Here is a 24018-nt window from a genome sequence, read left to right as displayed (position 1 = left end):
GAAGATTTCCGCGATGCGCTCGCGGAATTATCGCTCCTACCGGAAGTCATCGCCATCGGAGCCTACAAGATGAGCCATGTGTGGGCGGTTACCTTCAAGGATGAAGACGCCGTGAAGAAAATTGTCAGTTCTTGTGAGCTGGTCGTGAAAAAGTGTCGGTGTCTTGTTATTGACCCAGCTAACCAGGATGTACGCGTGAAAGTGCACTGGCTTTTACACAGTGTACCGAACGAAGACGTGAAGCTCGAATTTGCAGCTTATGGCAAGGTCACCGACGTCGCATGTGACCCTGAATCTGAAGCCGGATGTAAAGCTCGAAGACATCCCCCACCAGGTGAGCGTCGCCGGTGATCTGGCCCTTGTGGTCGTGCCAGGGAGAGCTCCGCTCTGCCTACGCTGCCGCAGCACCGGCCACATTCGCCGGGAGTGCCGTATACCAAGGTGTGGTGCCTGTCGACGGTTCGGTAACGAGGGCCAGTGCGAGCGGACCTATGCAAAAGTGACAGGGCCCGTGAACGCTCAGGACGCATCCGCCTTGTTCATGGACGAGGCGGATATGGAAGAGACATCTTCCGCTACGACTGAGAACGCTGCGGGTGAGAGGGAGACTGCCCTGGGGGTGCCGCAGCAGGAGAAATCCGTGGTTGAGGCGGATGTCACCACGCGTGAACCAGCGCCTCACCAGGACGTCGGGCCCAAGTCGGAGGGTGAGGCGAAATCTTCAGTCGACACTGAGGCTCCTTGCATTCCTCCAGATTCTGAGGGCATGGACATTCTTCCCGGTGCGGCTACCTTGGTGGCCGGAAAACGCCCCCACGACGATGTTGACAGCGGGACGCTTCAACAGGGACCACAACGGGGGAGACGGACCGCCGCCCAAAACTCCAGGTTAGAGGCGGTCTACCCTGAAGCCGCGGCCGAACATTTCGGTTGATACAAGGCAGGCGGGGAAACCGCCTCCATAGTTTATTGTGCAAAGTGTCATTTTGGGCTAAGGGTACTGGGGTGTGGTGCGAGGGCAGACACCATTTTATAAGGCGCTTTTTTTTGCTTTTCGATATGGCGATCACAATAAGTGAAGCACTGCGCGTAGCATCTATTAACGTGAGAGGCCTTGGAGGAAGAAGACGACAGTGTCAACTTAGTCCCCTTCTTCTAGATAACGATCTGCATGTAGTCGCCGTGCAAGAATCGAAAATTGAGTCAAGTTGCTATAGACCGAATGGTGTCCGCTTTCCGTACGCATTTTGATGCATGTGTCTGCTATTCGGTAGGTGCCTCTGGTAGTTGTGTACTTCTTCGCAATAATCTTGGTATTATGGTACAGTCGATTTTCTCGTGTCAAAGCGGCCATCTCCTTGTCGTTGATTTTTTGCACTGCGGCCTTGAATTCCGAGTTATTTGTGTGTATGCACCAAACGCAGACTGAGCGAAAATTATTTTTTGAAGAAGTGGAGTCATATTTAAACAGTGACAGTGATGATCCCATTGGGCGATTTCAATTGCGTTTGCCAAGCTTCAGATCGCGCCAAAACGTCAATTGTACGTGATAAAAGTGCTGATGTTTTGAATGAAATCGTCCATGGCCATGATTTAGAGGATATTGGAAGTATATTTACTAATGGCACCTATACGCAGTATACCCATTTTCAGGGCAACAGCCATGCTCGATTAGACAGTGTATGTCGCAGCTGAACTTGTACCACTTTGCACCTTGTAAGAAGTTAGACCTGTGGCTTTCAGTGATCATGCCTTAGTGATTGCAACCTTTGGAAGAAAACAGAGCAAAAATCGGTTTAATTGGCATTTATGGAAACTTAATAAGTTGTTGGAGGACGAGAGCTCTTTTAACGAAACAGATGACGAATTAAATATATTACAGCGAAACCGTTGAGCTTTGCTGCAAAATGGGAGGATTTTAAGCAGGGGGTTAAAATGAGAGCGATTGAAAAAATCACGAAATTAAGATACGCAGAGAAGCAAAAAGAAGCAGAGCTTCGTAAACAGCTCGAATTTCTGACGTGTATAGAAAACGCCCAACCAGGCGCATGCTTTCGTGAGATCAGGGGTGTCAAAGCCCAGCTTGAAAAAATGGACACAGATAAGTATAGTGCGGCAGTTATTCGGGCGCGGACAGAACAGCTGTGGGCGGGGGAAACGCCAACAAAGCGTGCGTTATCAGACGAAAAACGATACGCGTGCCGAAAGGAAATACGAGAAATAAGAACTAGCACAGGTATTTCGGCGGACAGTAGTGTAATCAAGAACGCAATCTGTGATCATTTCGCAGATATGCTTTGTCAGTCGCGAAAAACTGAACGGGGCTTCTATAGTGAATTCCTTCCACTTATGCCGAAACTTGATGAAAAAGTTAAAACACGGCTTGAGCAGCCGATTTCTGTGAAAGAAATTGAGGATGCAATAGATGCCCTGCCAGCAGGTAAAGCCCCTGGCCCTGACGGGCTGGGTGCAGCTATCTACAAAGTGTTCAAACCTGCAATAGCCCAGGGTCTGCTGAAGGTTGTTGACGAAAGCTATGAGAAAAAACGTGTTCCGCTGTCTTTCACAACATCCCACATAGTGCTTATTCCTAAAACCGACGGCCCTGATAAGCGCCTGTTGGTGGGGTCTCATCGCCCGATAAGCCTCACCAACGTGGACTACAAAATTTTCATGAAGGGGCTAGCGAAAAGATTGCAGGGTGTTATAACAACGCTCGTAGGCATGCACCAAACATGCGGCATAAAAGGGAGACGTATCGCCACTAACATACACGTGGCACGATCCATACTAGAATGCTGTGACTCATTTGATGACCGAGTGGCGATAATACAACTAGACCTGGCAAAAGCCTTTGACCGCGTTTCTCACGATGTTTTGTTTGCCGTATTAGATCATGCAAACGTCGGCCGAATGATAATAGAGGGCGTTAGAATGGCATATGAAAACTGTACCACGCGGATTGTTGTGAATGAAGAACTCACTGAAAGCCTCCAAGTGCGATCTTCAGTGAGGCAGGGTTGTCCACTGTCGCCATTGTTATTCGCGGCCTACCTTGGAACCGCTTTGCTTGGCCATCCGGAATAATGAATGCATAACGGGCTTCACGCTACAATCAGTGCAGGTGAAAATCCTGGCTTATGCCGACGACATCGCAGTCTTTTGTGCGAATAGAGAAAGTATTTGTGAGGTGACGAATGTAGTACAGAAATTTTGCAGCAGCACAGGCGCCCAGATAAACTGGGAAAAAAGCTGCGGTTTCTGGCATGGTGGCTGGGAGGTCACACCCGAACACTATTCTCGGATGCGCTGGTCAACCACTCCGGCATTGTATCTAGGAGTGCCCCTTGATTCTTACCGGGACCCAGATCCGTACTGGCATGACCAAGCATCGAGGGCCAAGGAAAAAAGTGATGCGTGGAAAGGAAGGCAGTTACCCATGTTCTCGCGTGCCACTATATGTAATCTGTTCCTTACTGCTAAGTGTGGTACGTGATGAATGTGCTGAGTGCTCCGAGGACATACAAAAACATCAAAGTGTTTTTGCCGTTTTCATTTGGGCGTCGACCTGGGAAAGGACGAGACGAACAAATTTTTCTCCGTACAAAAACTGAAAAAGTTTTAACCCGCCGTGTCACGCGAAAGTGTGCTGGCATGTTTTATTGTTAATCGTCTTGTTTTGAATGTCCAAGTCGGCAATAAAGAAAAAAAAAGGACGAGGTGGCAGAGAGGTTAAGGCGATGGACTGCTAATCCATGGGGCTCTGCCCGCGTGGGTTCGAATCCCATCCTCGTCGGAGGAAGTTTTCTATTTTATTCACTGCCCTTGTGGAAATGTAGGGGCTGCCATCAGCTGCTGCACTGCTTATCCGGACGAGGTGCCCGAGAGGTTAAGGTGATGGACTGCTAATCCATTGGGCTCTGTCCGCGTGGGTTCGAATCCCATCCTCGTCGGAGGAAGTTTTCTAGTTTATTCAATGCCCTTGTGAAAATGTAGGGGCTGCCATAGGCTGCTGCACTGCTTATCCGGACGAGGTGGCCGAATAAGCAGTGCAGCAGCCTATGGCAGCCCCTACATTTTCACAAGGGCATTGAATAAACTAGAAAACTTATCCGGACGAGGTGGCCGAGAGAACAGGCAATAAAGAAAAAAAAAAAAAAAGACGAGGTGGCCGAGAGGTTAAGGCGATGGACTGCTAATCTATTGGGCTCTGCCCGCGTGGGTTCGAATTCCATCCTCGTCGGAGGAAGTTTTCTATTTTATTCAATGCCCTTGTGGAAATGTAGGGGCTGCCATCGGCTGCTGCACTGCTTATCCGGACGAGGTGGCCGAGAGGTTAAGGCGATGGACTGCTAATCCATTGGGCTCTGCCCGCGTGGGTTCGAATCCCATCCTCGTCGGAGGAAGTTTTCTATTTTATTCAATGCCCTTGTGGAAATGTAGGGGCTTCCATCGGCTGCTTCACTGCTTATCCGGACGAGGTGGCCGAGAGGTGATTCTGCTTCCGACCACGCCAGTGAACGGATGCAGGATGCAGGGCTCCTCAGGAGCGGCTTCAGCGGCCATGTCAGGCCGCGGTAACAGGACTACTGAACAGGAAACTACTTACCAGGTTGTTTTGCCTGCACTGCCAACAGGTTGGTTTGTTTCGAATACCGTTTTTTTGCACGCTGATATCAGGGCCCGCCCGTACCGGGTGGAAGATTTCCGGGATGCGTTAGCACAGCACTCGCTAATACCCGATGTTATCGCTATGGGGGCGTATAGGATCAGCCACGTATGGGCCGTCACTCTCAAGGATAGTGAAGCGGTGACTATGATTGTTAGTGTAGGTGAGCTTACTGTGAAGAACGGCCGCTGCTTGGTGATTGATCCGACGAACCAGGACGTGCGACTCAAACTTCACTGGCTGCTGCACAACGTGCCGGACGAAGATGTTCGTGCTGCCTTTGCGCCGTACGGAAAGGTGTCGGAAGTTACCCGGGAGCGCTGGCGTGTTAAAGGTATGTTTGAAAAGGGCTCTACTACTACGCTCGTCACGCTGAAGCTAAAAGCTGGCATGAAGCTGGATGACCTGCCGCATCAGTTGAATGTTAGCGGTGAGCTGGCGCTCGTCATTGTGCCAGGCAGACCCCCGTTGTGCCTACGCTGCCGGAGTACAGGCCACATCCGCAAAGAGTACCGGGTTCCTCGCTGCGGAACCTGTCGACAGTTCGGGCATGAAGACAGCCAGTGTGCTCGTACCTACGCTAGCATTGCCGGACCTGGGACCAGCGAAGACTCTTCCGAGTTAATTATGGACGAGGCGGATGCAGAGGAGGCGGCTGACATTAGAGGTCAGCCAACAAAACAGGACGCGCCTTCCATGACGGTTTTAACAAAGAATAAGGTGACGGTCTCAAGAGAAAATAATGAAACTCGGCATGTCTTGAACGTTCCATCCCAGGACCATGAAAACGCGTCAAAGGAAGCGTCTGAAGACCTAATGAAGTTTTCTGACGCTGAGGAGGATCTCAGGGCTGAGCCTCCCTGTACTGACGCCATGGAAGTTGGGCCGGAGACAGCAGCCCTAATTGCCGCAAAACGTCCGCACGAGGAAAGCGTCGAGAAGAATCAGCTGCCAGGCGGTGTTTGTGGTGAGCCGCCGCCGAAAACTGCGGGCATTCGAAGAGCAACTTTGAGACCGAAGCCGAACTTCTCGGCTGACACGCGGCAGGCGGGGAAACCGCCTCCGTAGTTCTGTGGTGTCCTGAACTTTTTGTGGGTCGGCTGCCTACCGACCAGCGTCAGGAACCTTCTGCAACCAAGTGGTGCGTGTGTTAGCAAAAATGAAACAATGGGCTTGGACTTCGTTTGAATGCATCCCGACGTTCTGCTGGGAGGACATTACATGCATGCACACGCCGCTGTTCGTCAGAAGCGGAGGCCACGCAACCATGAAGGTAGGCACCATGCGGGTACGGGCGTCCCTTTCTAACACATGACTCTCAAGCTTAATTCGCCGTTACACGTAGCTACTTTGAATGTCAGAGGGCTGGGAGCAAGAAGGCGACAATGCCAGCTCAGTCGCCTCCTTGTGGATAATGATATAGATATAGCAGCTGTGCAAGAGTCAAAGATTGAGAGCCAAGAAAGCACTGACCTTATGGTGGCTTCTTTTCAAGCAAACTTTTATGTGTGTGTATGCCATTCTGTTGGTGTATCGGGTGGAAGCCTTTTATTTATACGTAACACGCTGGGAGTAAGTGTAGAGTTCGTTTTTGCCTGTCCAAGTGGTCGGCTTTTGGTTACTGATTTTACCTACTGTAATTTATGCTGGCGTGTTGTGTGTGTGTATGCTCCCAATTCAGAATGCGAACGTGAATTGTTTTTTGAGTCTATTGAATTGTGGTTGAAGGTCGACAAAATCTTGCTTGTACTTGGCGACTACAACTGTGAGTGCGCAGCTGTGGACCGAGCGGCGAAGTGTAAACCTCGAAGAGACAGAAGCTCCGAGCTGTTGAATGCACTTGTGCATGAGTATGGCCTTGAGGATGTTGATAGTGTGTGCTCCACTGGAAACCAGCCAGAGTTCACGCACTTTCAGCGAGATAGCCATGCTAGATTGGACAGGGTGTATGCCTCGGTTGATCTCGTTTCCCTATGTACTGCATATGAGGTCAAACCTGTGTCTTTCAGTGACCATTGTCTCGTGAGTGCAGTGTTTGGTAGGAAAGGAAAGAAGTCGCGCTTTAACTGGCACCTATGGAAACTGAATGCCAAACTTCTCGCCGATGAAGAGTTCCTTACGGAAGTTAAGACAGAGTTTGAAAATCGTCTAGCTGTGCGACCAGTAAGTTTTGCAGCGGAATGGGACAACTTCAAAGAGTGGGTCCAATTGAAATCCATAGAAAAGAGCAGTAAGGTGCGGCATAAAGAGAAAGAAAAAGAAAACGAACTGAATGAACAACTCCAGTTTCTTTTGAGCATGGAAAGTTCTGTGCCAGGGCATTTCGCCAGTAAAATACGAGAGATAAAAAGTGAGTTGGAAACAATCGACAGCGAAAGATACACAGCGGCTGTTATGCGTGCAAGGGCTGAAAAACTTTGGGCAGGAGAAGTGCCGACAAAACGAGCACTAGCAGACGAGAAAAGATACGCCTGCCAGAAAGAAATTAGGAGTATAAGGTATGCCGGCCATATCACTGAAGATGCTAAAGATATTCAGCGTGCGGTAGCAGAGCACTTCGAAGAACTGCTTAGCGATAAGCATCAGACTGTAGGCGGCTTTCAAACAGATTTTCTAAGACTGATGCCTGCACTGGATGACGAAAGTAAAGCGCGCCTAGAAACACCGATAACGTTGCAGGAGATAGTATCTGCAATAGATGACCTGACACCTGGGAAGGCCCCTGGGCCGGATGGTCTAAGCGCTGTCTTCTTTAAAACTTTTCAGCAGTATGCGGCTCAGTTTATGCTCTGTGTAATCACTGAAGCTTATGAACGTAATAGTGTTCCATTGTCTTCCTCTACATCGCACATTGTTCTAATACCCAAGACAGATGATCCGGAGAAGCGACTGTTGGTGGGGTCATATCGACCGATTAGCCTCACCAATGTTGACTACAAGGTGTACATGAAGGTTTTAGCAAAACGACTGCAAAGCATGATAAAGAAATTGGTTGGGTCTCATCAAACGTGCGGCATCAAGGGTCGATCCATTGCCACGAATATACATGTTGCAAGAACCGTACTAGAATGTGTCGACGCACTCGGTGGTCAGATAGCCATGATGCAGTTAGATTTGGCGAAAGCCTTTGACCGTGTTTCTCACGAAATCCTTTTTTCCATCTTGGAGCATTCTAACCTTGGTGAAGTCATAGTGAAGGGTGTTAAAATGGCGTATGCGAACTGCACGACCCTTATTATAGTGAATGGGGAACTGACTGACAGCATCGCAGTACGTTCATCGGTAAGGCAGGGCTGCCCGTTCTCACCCCTGCTTTTTGCACTGTATTTAGAGCCACTTTGCTTGGCTATCATTGATAGCGATCGCATTTTAGGTTTCAAGCTGCAATCAGCACACGTGAAAATGCTAGCATATGCTGATGACATAGCAGTGTTTTGTGCAACCAGAAAGAGCATCTGTGAAGTCACGGGTGTCGTCCAAACATTTTGTGATCAAACCGGATGTAAGATCAATTGGGAGAAAAGCTCTGGGTTTTGGCACGGTGATTGGGACGTGACACCTGATTTCTTCTGTAAGCTGCGATGGTCTGCTCTCCCGACGCGATATCTAGGCGTGCCTTTAGAATCTTAGCAAGATCCCAACGTGTACTGGATGGAAGAAATATCCAGAGCGAAAGAAAAAGCGGATGCGTGGCAAGGAAGGCAACTGTCAATGTTTTCGCGCGCTTCTATTTGCAATGTTTTTCTTATTTCGAGGCTGTGGTACCTCATAAATGTGTTGTGTGCCTCACGAACCTCAATTCAGAAAATGCACCGCGTTTTTGCTGTTTTTATTTGGGCATCCACATGGGAAAAATCCGCCCGGACGGGTTTGTTTATTTCTGTTAAAAGGGGCGGGCTTGGCCTTGCACATCTGTTCTTGCGTCAGGTGGTTTCGCGATTTATATTCCTCCGTGATCAGAAAGATACCTTTCTAAGAACTGTGATGCAAGTGCGATTGCAGAGGCTGCTCCCTGAATGGATTGTGTCATGTGAAAACATGCCTGGTACTGTGACTGGCTACCTGCGCGAGGTTGTTTTTTCGTGCAAGTTGCTGGAAGTGCGGTTTTCTTTTGATTACCTTTACAATGTCCCCCCCAAAAAACTGTATAAGATCTCATTGACGTGATGCTGCCGGTGCCTTTTTACCGGGCATTACACTACGGAGGCCCAGGGCAGGACGTTTTGAAAAGAGTTAAGAAGATGCCCGTGAGGCCATCTGCTAAAACGTTCCTTTTCAAACTTCACTCTAATACGCTCCCTGTTAAAACCTGGCTGAATGATAAAGGTATCTTCGTCCCTTGGACAACAAATTGCCTGTTGTGCAAAAAACCGGAAACAATTGAACACGTTTTCTTACAGTGCTGGGATGCTGTCTTTCTGTGGGACGTCCTCCAGAGGACAATTAAAAAGGAACTTCCATTAACTCCTTACGGTATAAGATTCCTACCAGTGCAGAACGATGATGCACCTTATGATTTAATTATGCTTCTTGACCTCCATAGTTTGTGGAAAACACGAATGCAGGTGCGTCATGCAGATACAAATACACGATCTGCGCGTGAAAACTTTATTGAAAGTGTTGTGTATATACGCGAAACTTTCATGAGGCAGCAGGATCCGCCCCAATGGCATTGTCTCTTTGATGAGTTAGTGCACTTGAAAAGATTTTAGCCATGTACGCGTTATCTCAAGTGTAGTTGACGTTTTTTATCATGTGTATTTTTGTTTTGTGTTTCACGGCAATAAAGAAAAAAAAAAGACGAGGTGGTCGAGAGGTTAAGGCGATGGACTGCTAATCCATTGGGCTCTGCCCGCGTGGGTTCGAATTCCATCCTCGTCGGAGAAGTTTTCTATTTTATTCAATGCCCTTGTGGAAATGTAGGGCTGCCATCAGCTGCTGCACTGCTTATCCGGACGAGGTGGCCGAGAGGTTAAGGCGATGGACTGCTAATCCATTGGGCTGTGCCCGCGTGGGTTCGAATCCCATCCTCGTCGGAGAAGTTTTCTATTTTATTCAATGCCCTTGTGGAAATGTAGGGGCTGCCATCAGCTGCTGCACTGCTTATCCGGACGAGGTGGCCGAGAGGTTAAGGCGATGGACTGCTAATCCATTGGGCTCTGCCCGCGTGGGTTCGAAAAAAAAAAACCACCTCGCCATCGAAGCGAGTTATTCCGCTCGTTGTGTGAAAGAGCACTAACAACGCTTGAGGGGGAGCATCGGTCCGTAAGCCGAGCCAACGTTTCGACAAGTGGTCATGTATTGGTCTGGGAATACAAAAATTGGTATTTGCCCTTGCTCCTTAGGGAAACGAACCAAATTATACCATACTGCATCCGACGAAGGATAACAGTTCTACAGTTGCTTCACTCCTTGATTTACGGGAAGCTCGCTATCTAGAGAACGTTTAATGTCACACCATAAAAGAAGGCACAATTAAGCACGCCAAAAGCTCAACACTGCCCATTTTGCAAATACCAATGTGCGCATTTTTTTAAGCGCTATCAGTGACTGAAACCCCAACGTATGAAAGGTATTAACGTGTAGAAATTTCGAAAGTGCGCAATAATATTGTAAGCCACAGAAATAAAGTTCGCGAACTTTTCATTTTCCAACTTTTTAAGGCGACAAAATTCAAATGGTTCATCTGCTATTCCTCCTTGAAAACACAGGAGTGGAGCAAGCGGGCTCTAACAGAAAATAAAACAGGGGATTTTCGTTGTTGACCAAATTCAAATAACAATGTAGACGTGAAAATATTTTATTTATTTATTTACCCACAGCAATACACGTGATTTTACAGTGAGAAGGACCGCTCATACAAACATAACAATATAGGCACAAAAATAAATCACAACGACAGTGGAAACTAATTGTAAGTAAAATTAACGATAGATAAAGATAAGGCATTTCATGCATCAATAGTATAACAACAAAAAACGATGATATGAACAGATTAGTTCGAGCCTTGAATTCACGCACTTTGTGATTGTGATCAACCCGTTCAGATGTGTAGTGTGGATGAAAAATATATTTTTTCTTTGAATGGTACTTTTGCTGTAATAGATATTATGGAATAGTTTCAGCCTTAATTATCTCCTTCCAACTTCGAAAGGTTTCCAATTTCTGTTTTAAATTTGTCATACTGGCGTGTCTGCCGTAATTTCCGGCCCCATAACAGACCGTCATGTTCTGGACCCTTTCTAGTCTGCATATATCAACATTTGTAGGAGGATCCCATAAAGTACCTGCATATTCGAGCACAGACCTTAGGTAGGCTTGTATAATAAATCTCTCAATTCGAGAAAACATCCTTGTGTCACTCCACACACACACACACACACACACACACACACACGCGCGCACACGCACACGCACACGCACACGCACACGCACGCACACGCACGCACACGCACGCACACGCACACACGCACACACGCACACACACACACCTTATCAAAAGCCTTCTTAAATTTATAAACACGCAGTCAACAACTCTACCACGATTCAAAAATTGCAAACCTCGTGAACAAATTGAGTTAGCTGCATCATTCAGAATGCACCTTGCCGGGAGCCATGCTGGTTTGAGTTTAGTACGGAAGTAACATTAGAATAGCTCGTAATGTCTGTGTACATATCCTCCAGAATTTTATAAGCACTTCTCATTAAAGAAATGGGACAGTAATTTGATAGCAGCTATAAAGGCCTAGTCTTATGAATCAGAACCTCGCAGGCAACCTTCCATTCTTTGTGAAGAAGCGTGGTAAGGAGAGACTTCCTAAATAAAATAGCTAAAAATAGCGATGCGGATAGTACGCATAACTTTAAACGCCCGTTGGCCAAGCCATCAGGCCACCGGCTTTAAACAGATCTAAGCGCTGAAGAAGTGCGGTAATTCCCCTTTCATCCACTACGATGCCCGGCATTGGATTACACTGGGCTGGATGATAAGGAGCTTCGGGCGCTCGGGGTAGAAATACTGAACTGAAAAAAAAAATCGTCCTAACTTGTTGCCTTTTCGAGACTTCCATCAATGATCTCAACATCCCACATGAGCGAAGGAATGCCTACATTTTCTTTGCCGCTTCGCCAAAATTCTTTTCGCGTTCTTTTTAAGCCTTGACGAGAAGAAGCCAAGAAAAATCTTTTTAGATAGAGCATGGCCTTCTGTAGGTTCATGTTAGCAGTCGCCAGCTTGCCTTTGCCAAGAAAGTGATTTATTTTATAATTTTTATTGCGATAGCAATACTGCGCCAAGTTCCCGCCCGTCGCGTCATCCCGGAAAGGGCCGCGTTCGACCTTAAACAGCCGCGAAGAAGAAGAAGAAGACGACGAAGAGGACAAAGACGACGAAGAAGAAGACGACGACGACTCGGTCACCGGTAGCTAAGGCTTTCGCTCCACATTCGGTTCAGCAGCATTGAACCCTTCTCATTTATATGTGGGCTGGTAGCTTTTGCTCTCGCGTCATACCCTTAAAGTATGAGCGTAAGTGTCCCCAGTAATGTAGCACCTTACACTGATAGGGCGTGATAGGAGAACAATGTAGCAGGCAAAAGAAGCTTCAGCCGTTGCTATCGACATTCAACTAAGGTTAACCACAGTTAAACCACAACCATTTTTTTTATGTAATATTTGTCCTTTGTTGTGAAAGCGCCGTAAAATAGCATTATATTGACTATATTATGGCTATGACAATATTATGGCTTATTTGTGCAGTGGCTGGGCGACTGCACCCATGAAGGAAAAAAGGTTTTCCTGTAACTTATAGCATTTTGTTTTCGAAAGAAAAAAGCCATAGCTCATTACCAATGCCATATCTGGCAGCGCCTCAAAAATCGGAAGGTTTCTAAGAATATTCCTACAGTATTAGCTCTCTGGTAGTCAGATTGTCCTTGGTGAATTTTATTTCACTGTTTTGTAGCATACCTGCATATGGCACAGGACTGTTTCGTGAACGCCGATTTCTGTCGATAAAAAGGTCCACGCAACCCGACCTGATTGGTTGGCCATTACTAAATCAAATATATTAGCCTAGATGCGTGTGTCACCATTTGGGTCAATGCGAAGCCGCGCAGGATGTTTTGGAAATTCTTTTAACGCACCAGAGTTGGTGCCGCACATGCTTTATGCTGTGATGAAACGCAGTTCTCGCATGTTAAAATGTCTAAACAAGGCATTCTTGTTAGATGGTTTCCTTTGTTTTATATAATTGTGTCATTACATCAACTAAAGTTCCACGTGACCTGCAGAAGGAAAAAAAAAAATTGACAGACCATTTCCATTTGGCAATCTAATTTTGCACCACACAGCTTGGCATTGACCAACTGGAATTTCAAGACGAGAACATGGTACGATATGACAAAAAAAAAAGATGTATAAAAACGTACCCTACGTTTCAATTCCTATATGTTCTGTAGCACGTGTCGTCTGCTAGAAAAACTTCGATGTCGCCGATATCAGGATCAATAGCCACGATTTCGTACCAACAGCCGTGCAGTGTTCTGTCATGCGCAGTAAATTTTCGAGTTATTAGAGAGATTTAGCACACCGTGATCCGCGATCCGCTACCGTGGGCCGCCACCGCGCGTTCCATTGCGCATGCCCAGATCACTTTGATGCGATAGATGGCGCCACATACTTGATGTCGGCACATTGACCCGGCGCATCGGAACCAATCAGCTTGAACGCCCCGCCCACGAGCGGTAGAGTGTCACGGTGGCGGATCGCGGATCACGGTATGCTAAATCTCTCTATTATACCCACGGCCGCTCAATGGAGGCGCGCCTCCATTGAGCGGCCGTGTTATACCTAACCACTAATACTCCTACAATTCAGAACCGAAAACGGTATTCTAGATACTGATACCGGCTTGTATCAAGCCATTTTTTCCAACTTGGCTTAGACCGTCATCGTACACAAATTTAATAATGCTCGGGTAAGCTTATTGTGTTTTAGGTTTACATAGCTGCCTCCGCTCTTATGCAGTTTGGAAAATTCCCACAGACACTTCGTTTTTGCTCCGACTGTAACAGAGAAGCCTTCTAATATACTGACGGTTTTCTCTTTCAGCTTCTTCGCATTTGCTATGACATTTTCGCTTTGAATAGAGCAATTTTATTAATGACAGGTAGTTGTTTCCCTTGCTAGTTTCTTTTCCCTGTCTGTATTCTTATGATTTGCATGCAACCACAAACTAGGTCAAGAAACAAACACATGCCGTGGGTGGGATACGAACCCAGGACCTCCGCATTTTGTGTCAGAGCACGAGACGGAATATTCGGAGATCCTGAACTCAGATCCCAGCGCTGGCATTTGGTTGTTTGAAGCGATAGTTGATACAACTCCGGCTGAAACAGAATCGGCGTCGTAGTAGTAGTTTTATGAGCTGTCCGCACCGCGTGTCGGAAATTATTGGCGGTTGCGTAGAAAGCTTTTATCATGGGAATTGTGATTCTAGTGATTGATGATTGATTGGTGTGAGATAGGCGATAGTGGGGGAATGGAATCATTCTAATTGGTTGATTAATTAATTATAATCGATAAAATGAAAAGGATTATGAAAAAGGGGCTTCAAAGGCGTCAAAATGCTCGTAACGAAAAGCAAACGTTTAATGATGCCAGTAAAAAATGTATAGTGTATAACTGAAAGTCTAATGACTGAAATAACCAAAAAGTGGAAATTTTAAATTTGCCGAATTGCTCAGAATGAAAAATGAACGCTGTCTCATGCTACTTAAACAATGCAGTGCGTGTAATTGAGCAATTGTTGAAATGGAAATAAATTAAAATGAAAAACTAGAGAAAGGGGATTCAAAGGTGTTAGAGAGTGTTCATAGTGAAAATCAGTGCTTGCGATAAATTTAAAAATTGGACAGTTAATGGATCAATAAATTGAAATAAATGAAAAATTGTAAAGAGGGGTTCAAAGGTGTCAAATGTTCATAATTAAAAGCCAATGCTTGATGATGCTGTAGAAAAGTTTAGGGCGTAACTAATCAATTAATTGGAATTAATAAAAATGAAAAAGTGTAAAATGAGGGTACAAAGATATCAATTTCTGAGAATGAAAAGCCAATGCCATGCTCATTAAGAATATTTAAAGCTCGTAATTGACATTTAATTCAAAATTTAAACAGTTAAAAGAGGTATTCAAAGGTCAATGCCTGATAATGCTGATTTAAAAATTTTAAAATATGTGATTGATAAATTAACTTAAATAACGGGAAAACGAAAGTTTGGAAAAAGAACACAATAGTGTGAAAACGCTCATAATGGAAAGCCAAGCTTTCCACATGCTAAGTATCGGTGTATCAAAAAAAAAATGTAAACACAAAAAGCGCGATAACGTTCTCCCTGTGTATGAAGCACCAACGGAGGATTACCCCCGGCATTGGATCGAACGCAAACAGTGCGTTCTGCCGAACGCGCACTGCGAGCATTTATAAAGGCAATGAAACACCCAGTACGTAACATTTTTCTTCAAATTTCGGTAGAATACTTTTTGACCATGCAGGGCACGAACAGTGTGTCCTAAATACGCCCAAAGGTTTAGTTATGCTGTTGGGTTGATCTGTGAATTAACGCGTTTGAATAAACCGCGTTTTCTAGAATTTCGAAAAAAAATTAAATATCAATTGTCTGTAACTCGCGAAGCATTTTCGTCACATTTTTCGGGACAACAAAAAACCTGGTGCATTGAGGATTTCCTCGAAGTATTTCATTTACTAGATAAGCATTGAAAGTACGCACAAGAAGGACGGCAATTGTGCCCGCCATTAATTTGATCGAGTGGACTTGAACATCTAAGATCTAGTCAGAAGACGAGTTCCATAATTGGATTCGTAACGAAAAACATAAAATTCTGTTTCCGAAATTCGGTTTATACAACCTGTCACAGGAAAATAGGGAATAATGTTTTTTTTTAATTCAGTCCCTTAATACTTCAGAATACCCAGCAATAGCAGTCACTCGCACAGTCAGTTGTATAATGTATACTTTCTTATACAGTAGCTAGATCGACGCCAGAAATTGTTTTTTACACGCCTAATCTTTGAATATTATGCACATGTTGTCTATCATAAAACTGCACTTTAAAATCATCCTAGAAAAGGTTCTTTTTGGCACACTTAGTCGCTTATTTAATTTAATAATGCGTGAGCATTAAGTGGGTGTATTATCAAGGTGGTATCACCAGATGTTTGTCGGCAGGGTTACATTCGCAGGGTTACATAAGAAAACGAATGGCTGCGCTAGATAGAAAATGAAAAATCTCGCTAGAGAAGAAATTGGCGCATGCAGAATTAGTTAATTAGAGCCTATTATGTCAATCAGACGTCGGGTATGTTGTGTTACCAGAAGTTTGCCGGCACAATTACATTTGAACAAAACGAGCGATAAGAAAACGAATGGTTGCACTAGATAGAGGATGAAAACATCGCGCTGGGAAAAAAAATCCGTGCGTGCGGAGTAATTAATTCATTAGAGCTAATTAAATCAATCAGACGTCAAGTATGTCGTGTCACCAGCGGCAGGATTACGTTCGAACGAAACGAGTGGTAAGAAAACGAAAGGTTGCACTAGATATATGAAAAAATCCCACTGGTGAAAAATTTGGCACAATATAGTAATTAGTTAATTAGAGCAAGTTATGTCAATCAGACGTTGGGTATGTTGTGTCACCAGAGGTTTGTCGGCACGATTACTTTTGAACGAAACGCGTGATAAGAAAACGAATAGTTGCGCTAGATAGAGGATGAAGAACTCTCGCCGGAGAAAAAAAGGTCAGTTCATGGGGAGTAATTAATTAATTCGAGCCAATTAAGCCAATCAGACGTCAGGTGTGCTTTCAAGGTCGTGTCAACAGAAGTTTTTCGGCAGGATTACGTTCGAACAAAACGAGGGAGAAGAAAAGGTATGTTGCGTTAAATACAGGATGAAAAAATATCGCAGAGGAAAAAATGTGGTGCATGCAGAGTACTTAATTAGAGCCAATTAATTCAATCAGACGTCGAAATAGAAAAGGGGTAATGTCGACGTGCAAGGGGAGTCACGTGGTACCAACTTCCATGGGATGTTATGTCATAGTGTGACGGCACAAACCTGAAGCCTCTTCTTCCGTGTCTCTTCTTTCTTCCACAAAGAATGCTTACGCATTCCCTCAGTGCAGTTGCCGCAGTGATCTTAAACGTTTTTATGGTACATGGTAATTATGGTACATGGTAGTATGGCAATTCACTATGGTATGGTGAAGCAGTTAGAGATCACGTTGCTTAAAAAGATGTCTTCGCATACTTGGTTTTTATTTTAAGAATTAAAATTCAGAAGATGTAGCGCGTTTCGATTATCGTGGTTTGCGAAAACTACTAAAATGCAAATGTATTCATTAATAATATTTTTCGCGCATGCATGCAGCAGACATTTTGCCAGGTGTCGTGCGGCCTAAATGCGAAAAGTTTATTTTTCCATATCGGCTGGGATGGGTGAATTACTGCGGCCCTCGGCCGGTCATACGAAGTCGCAGGATCGATCCCCTGCCGTAGCGGCCGCATTTTGATACAGGCCAAATTCTCCCCCCTCCCCCCCCCCCCCCCCAAAAAAAAAAAAAGCACACTCAGTGTGGGATGTTTGCGCATGATGAAGAACCGCGTGAGGCCCATACTTATGTGCAGTGTCTCTTATGACCGCTGTGCAATGTGAAAACCGTTTAGCGCACGCCAGATTCACCAGTAATATCATCTAATGACACAGTCATGCTCACCAAGGACAAAAGCCTGCAGGTAACTCTACGTGTTCAACGTCTCCAGGCAAAAGATCACTGCCTGAATGGAATATACAATAAACTGTCGACAATTTGTCCTCGGTTATTTATAGCACACTGAAACTGTTACGAGCGTTTATTAATTAGAAATCAGCAGAAGATGTGAAAAGGCGGAATACTCACCGCGTGATATATTCTGTTGCTAGAATGAAATATCTACCACCACTCTTCTGCCAAATGCAGTCCATTACTAAAGTGTTCTCAGTTTTCTAACTTAATTTCTAGTGCATCATGGTAGTTGACTCTTCTTCAGCAAACAATACGCTGCAGTCTTAAAAACAGGATAAGAAAAGGAGGACGAATATGTTTCATTAGCAGCATGACGCATTTCTTCAGCGTCAAAGGGTGGCCTGAAATGCGACTGTGCTTGAGTCCGCGTCGGAGCCGCGCAGCACGTGCAGCCACGGCAACGCTCAAACTCCAAGACACATCACACCTGAGAGCTATGCTGCGCACGAAGCCACCAGTTCAATTTCCGGCCGCAACGGGCCCGATTCGATCAGGGCGAGATGTAAAAATGCTTGCAAAAGCCATCGCCCTACCCCAATTTCGCCTCCGGTGTCGTCGGCAATTGTCGGAAGTGTTCGGAACGCAGCAGGAAAAACGTAGGGGCGTAGGTTAAGTGGTAGGTAATGGATAGGAAGGGTAATGGGTGATTGGTTGTTAATACGGAGGACTTAATCAATTAATTATTTATTGATAATCAAAAACATCATTAGAATTATATTGCAAAAAATAAAAAATTAGAAATAAAACAAAAAATATGGTGTGAAAAAGTAAAAATATAAGACTGAAAAAAAAGGTAAAATATCAAATGAATATATATAAAATTCTGAGCCAATACTTCGTTGCCTGTCGCAGCTAAAATTTGAAATCGGTGTGTCGTCATGCTGTATAATCTCTCATAACCACGGGGCTCATAACTAGCGTGGTAGAAAGCATGCTTGCGCTTTACGCAGAAAGTGTAAATCGGAACGAGGAGTTTCGTTTGTGTAGGCGTGCTGGAAGGCAGAAAAAGCAAAATATCGGCTTATAAAATAAAATAAAAGACTTATAAAATATATTACTACTATTCGGATATTCCCACCGGGATGCGATACACAGGATTTCCAGATACGTCCCTGTCATTATTCCAAAATAGTCTGAAACCTTCTAGAGAGAGCTCCTGTCGCTATCTCATCTCAAAACAGCTCTCTTACCTACTGACCACTTTCCTTACACTACAAAAAGACGTTCACGTTAAGTCCCATATAATCGAAACTTCGACCATCACAGGTGAGAAAACTGCGACGAGGTATATATGCTACGCATATCAGAATGCAAAGACTGTCCTCAAGGCAAAGAGCTTCTGGGCAGATGGCCAACAAAATATGACAGAATTTAACGCAACTAACTTCATTTCTCAGCTACAACACTCTCTGAGGCCATCCTGCCTTGGTAGGACAGCAAGTTTTCGGAAATTTGCACTATAGCGGCAGTTTTTTCATCAAAACCGACCGCCACCCAATTGCGCTTAATGCTTCCGAATGGCCGAATGGGACCTAACATGCCGCCGGAGAGAGTAGTGTCTCCACCCTGAAAGCGGACGCGAAAGGCATCGAGGAACCCTACATTGGGCTAAAGCCCCTTGACAGTGTATCAAGGGGCTTTACATTGGGCAGGTTCGTATCGCCCTCACACGACGAGTGGTGGCGCGAGGCGCTCAGAATAATTTCCCTTGCTCGCAGGGCGTATGCGCAAGCCGTAACAAAGCGCGCGAGCTTGCCTTGAGACGGGCTGTGGTCGTGCAAGCCATCGAAGAATCATTTCTTGGTCAACTACCAGCTCACAATGAAAACACCATATTTTCTGCGTCACGGAACTTTTAACGCTCTCTCGTTAAATGATGAAGTGGACCCAGCAGCGCGCGTGACTTGTCCGGTCTAAGGTGGGTCGACGCGGCGCTAGATGATCGTCCTACCGCTGTCCTGAAAACGCATTGTGGCTATCCTCTACACGTCCGTAAAATGGCCGTCATGTTCTTGTCATTACAGACATCCCGAGCGTAGCATTAATATTCACCATTCGTTGGTTGGTTGGTTGGTTCATGGGAAGGGAAAGGCGCAGTATCTGTCACACTTGCTCTGTGGACACCTGAACCGCGCCGTAAGGGAAGGGATAAAGGTGGGAGTGAAAGTGGATAGAGAGAAAGGGGGGCCGTAGTGGAGGGCTACGGAGTAATTTCGACCACCTGGGGATCTTTAACGTGCGCTGACATCGCACAGCACACGGACGCCACTTCGTTTCGCCTCGAAGTGGCGTCCGTGTGCTGTGCGATGTAAGATGACTTATTTAGCAGCAGTAGTAATAATAGGACTTTATTCATACACAGCGCATAGGCCACCATAAGACTGCTCTCAGTCTGCCTTAACTTTGTCCTTAACATTCTAGGACTAAGTAGACGACACATCCAATGAAAGACGACAGCAAACCTGGCGCAAAGCAAAAAGTATAATCTGCGTTCATCCCAAACATGTTGACTGGAAATATCATAGTATGAAATCTGGTGCCAGCCCCAGAGCCTTAAAATGCGGACGTCGTGTTTGTTGCTCTGAATTGCAATGAGGCTTTCAGAGAGTAAGACCTAGTTGGGAGCTTGTTGATCCCCGTTATATCTAGTTTTCACTCTCTGAATGTAAACAATTTATCATTAAAGTCTGCAAGTTTCATTTGCCTCTGAGAAGCCTTCCGCTCGTCCGGTTAAAACAAAGGCCTCTGATGCCAGCCAGCAGCCGTTTGCCCAAACGGAAGTGGACGCTGAAAATGCCTCCTTTTCGACATAGTATGCCTCTGAAAGAGCAGCTGATGCCCAACTCACACGATGTACAATTGTGAAGCATTGCTTGAAAACTTTACTTTGCTAAGATGTGCAGAAAGCACGTTCGCCCTATTCTCTCGGGCGAAATCACGTCAAAATTAATGGCAAGCACAGAATAGGAACGCGTTTAATCGGCAGGAGCGTACACAGTGAAAAAGGGAGCAAAACAAAGCGCCTACTAAGAGTTCCGAGCGCTAAAAGGGCGGCGTGCCAGAAGCGAGTTCTTGCCCCTTCAACGGTTCCCCTAAATTCTCCCGTTCCCTTATCCCCAGCCCATTTGAGAAAGGTAACGCAAGCTCTGCTGAGAGAATTTCAATTTGGCGTTGTTGTTCGCTTTCTCTGATACAGATGTTTCGTTGACATGAGAAAGCGACGGGCAAGCCTTAGCGGCATATTTTATAGATGCGAGCTCTCTCGGTGCTAGCGTGCAAGCTTCCAAAATGGAACTGCGACGAATCTCTCTGTCACGCAACGCCAGCTGCGCGAGGTGCGCGTAACTAAGCACGCATACGCCGCAAAGGGGAGGTACGTCTTTGAAAATGGTCTCTACCACGTATAGGCACAGTAATAGAATGCGTTTTGGGGGAACGGGTGGTGTAAGTATTTTCACTGCCCGATGGTGCAGAAATGCACGTCGGATCAATTCGGGGACAGGGTGCGTATACCACTTTGGGAGATCTGTGCTGCGCCACCAATAGAAACAAAATTGCAGGGTCTCCTAGGAGTAGTAGCTAATCAATCGTAGTCGTTACAAGCTGTCGTTAGACATATTGGTCATTAATAGTCATGTAGTCATTACTGTTCATTAATAAGTATATTTAGCAATTTCTAATCAATTGGCGTTACAAGTTGTCTTAGACATATTGGTAATTACAAGTCATTAGTAGTCATTGCAAGCCAGCAGTAGGTAATTTTAGTCATTACTACTATTAGTAAGCATTTTAGTCATTTGCAATCAATTGTAGGCATTAAAAGTCATTATAAAGAGTTGGAATGGTCTTCCCGAACGCATCGCTAACATATCTGACCCACTAAAATTCAAAAACGAATTGAGTACCTTTTTGCAGTCAGAATAACTTTTTTATATTGCGTTCACTGTGTGCAGGTTGATTTCGTCCAATGCCGCTAACTATTGTATAATATCATAATCCTCGGTTTATTACTTCCCATGCATGCTCTGATACTTATTTGCAGTCCCAGTCCTGTATTACTGTTAACTTTTGTATTTTAAACTATGTACCATTGTTTCTTTTGATACACTGTAACCCCTCCCCCTCACACAATGTTCCATGTTTGAAACCTGTGAGGTATTTGTATAAATAAATTAGACATACGGGTCATTAGTACTCATTTTTAGTCATTATGACCTAATTATTTTAGGCGGCGAAATGGTAGGACACCGCTCGGGACACCGTGCGAGGAACGGCTGTCACAATTTTGACAAGGAAGAGGAAACGTGTGGCGCCACTGGAGGTCCATTAGAGGTGAATTACGTGAAAATGGCGCAGCCGAAATGACAAGGGGTGAGGGATTGGAAATGCCCTCCCACAAGCGTATGTGTTGTTCATGATGTCATCCCACTCGCCGCTTCAGTGGTTAGACCACAGCAGGCGTAGCAACTGTAATTCGAACGAGCTTACTCCACGCCACCCATGAGCAAAGTAAGGCTTCCGTGTTAATATGCTCTTTGAAGTATCGAGATACGGCTTCTGTGGAGGTGGCGGATATCCGAAAACAGGTGAATAACTTTCACTAGAAGATGGTTAACTAAATCCTAATGATTAGTTTTCTAACAATTAGGATTAGGGGCCTGAATGGAATTACAAATTAGTTGTCGGTCGTTACTGATAATAGACAAATCACTAACTAGAATGTCAAACCGCTGACTCATTAGACTACAACGTTACACTACCCAACTGATATCCTCTCCTTGGCGGCGATCACCGCTGCGCAGAGAAGACCACGGGACACGTGCTATGGAATGATGGGCGCGCTTTTCGAAAAAGGCGCGCGGCGCCGAAATTTGTCCAGCCTCAGCGCGGAGTAAAGCCGCGGGTTCGAAAATCTAACTTAACAGCCGTCTCACAAATCTCCATTTGCAACGAAGAACTATAATATTAATAGTCGAATAAAAATTATTCAATATAATTAGTTCACCAGCTGAACAGGTTTCATATTGTTACGAAGCAGCAAGCCGATGAAGACAGGAGACAGAACATGGCCGATGACGATGGTAGATGACGTTTAATGAATGTTCGCGGGCCTAGCGCGAGCGCTCCTGCCCGCGCCACTGCCCGCTTCTTCTTCCTTGTCGTCCGTAACATGTTACGAAGCGGCAAGCCGATGAAGACATGAGACAGAACATGACCGATGACGATGGTAGATGACGTTTAATGAATGTTCGCGGGCCTAGCACGAGCGCTCCTGCCCGCGCCACTGCCCGCTTCTTCTTCCTTGTCGTCCGTAACATGACCCGGGGCCACCGAGCGATCGTCCCGATCGTGGACGAGAAAGTTTAGCGATGTTAATGATTTTATGGCATGATGATGGGCGTGTCTGGATGCTTGAAGAAGAAGAGGAAGAAGGAAGAATAGAATGGCTTGCCGGTACGATGTCTGATGCGTGGGTGATCCGCCTCCCTTGGAGCTGTCAACCACCCGTCACCAGAGTCCATGGCACCGATGGCTCGACGTCACGTCGGGCAGCTTGGGCGGGGGTTGCGTGTTCGTGTCCATCGGTTCCTTCGGGTCTTTCGGGTCCTTCATCTCGGTTCTGATCGGTATGTCTGTTCTCCTTGTCTTCAGGTCCGGGCTGGGGGCTAGGCGGTGGTAGTTGTTCAGGTCTGGGCTTGAAGGGCTGGGGCGAAGCTGCTCGGCGATGTCCCTGGGCCCTCGGTGATGGTCCCGGCTTGAAGATGGCGTCGATGCTCCAAGGCGAGGATGGGGATGCCGTACGCCGCACCTCCAACCAAATGTTACGAAGCGGCAAGCCGATGAAGACAGGAGACAGAACATGACCGATGACGATGGTAGATGACGTTTAATCAATGTTCGCGGGCCTAGCACGAGCGCTCCTGGCCGCGCCACTGCCCGCTTCTTCCTTGTCGTCCGTAACAATATGATTGACTTGCTTTCTGACGTCCGCCAGCATTGGCATTAATTTAAGACGTCGAAGAAACCATCTCGGTATAAAAAAAAACTGGTTTTTAAAATTACTGGTTCACCGTCAATAAAACGACAGGGAAACAGCTAACAGCTATCTGCATCTTGCCGGCATTCACCAATGGGGAAGAAGCGTGGAGGCTAAAGAAAAGCGTTCAGCTTAAAACGCAAGGCAGCGAGCTATGAAAGGAAATTGATAGTTGTAACAATAGTAGGCAGGAAGAGAGCAGAGTAGGCCTGAACATGTATAATCAAGTATGATGGACATCTACAATGGGAATCTAAGGGCATGTATGACAGGATGTCGTCATCATCAATGGGCTATACCCACTGCAGGGCGAAGGCCTCTCCCATTTTCCTCCAATTAACCCAATCGTATGAAAGCTGCATCCACTTGACCCCTGCGAACTTTTTAACCTCATCCACCCACCTAATTTTCTGCCGCCCCTGCTACGCTTTCCTTTCCTTGCAT

General features: G+C 45.7%; 6 non-coding genes across 6 annotated transcripts; all 6 read left to right on the top strand.

Moving 5' to 3' along the window:
• Positions 1–3714: 3714 nt before the first annotated feature.
• On the top strand, positions 3715–3796 carry TRNAS-GCU (transfer RNA serine (anticodon GCU)). The gene has a single exon. It is a non-coding gene; the product is annotated as a tRNA-Ser (tRNA).
• Positions 3797–3871: 75 nt separating this feature from the next.
• TRNAS-GCU (transfer RNA serine (anticodon GCU)) lies at positions 3872–3953 on the top strand. Its single transcript has one exon. It is a non-coding gene; the product is annotated as a tRNA-Ser (tRNA).
• A 208-nt stretch (positions 3954–4161) lies between these two features.
• On the top strand, positions 4162–4243 carry TRNAS-GCU (transfer RNA serine (anticodon GCU)). Its single transcript has one exon. It is a non-coding gene; the product is annotated as a tRNA-Ser (tRNA).
• Positions 4244–4318: 75 nt separating this feature from the next.
• On the top strand, positions 4319–4400 carry TRNAS-GCU (transfer RNA serine (anticodon GCU)). The gene has a single exon. It is a non-coding gene; the product is annotated as a tRNA-Ser (tRNA).
• A 5068-nt stretch (positions 4401–9468) lies between these two features.
• Positions 9469–9550, top strand: TRNAS-GCU (transfer RNA serine (anticodon GCU)). Its single transcript has one exon. It is a non-coding gene; the product is annotated as a tRNA-Ser (tRNA).
• A 73-nt stretch (positions 9551–9623) lies between these two features.
• On the top strand, positions 9624–9705 carry TRNAS-GCU (transfer RNA serine (anticodon GCU)). The gene has a single exon. It is a non-coding gene; the product is annotated as a tRNA-Ser (tRNA).
• Positions 9706–24018: the final 14313 nt, after the last annotated feature.

This window comes from Amblyomma maculatum, chromosome 1, assembly GCF_055883805.1.
Source record: "Amblyomma maculatum isolate TAMU_Amacu chromosome 1, ASM5588380v1, whole genome shotgun sequence".
Classification (NCBI taxonomy): Eukaryota; Metazoa; Arthropoda; class Arachnida; order Ixodida; family Ixodidae; genus Amblyomma; species Amblyomma maculatum.
This window is presented reverse-complemented; position numbering and strand designations above follow the sequence as displayed.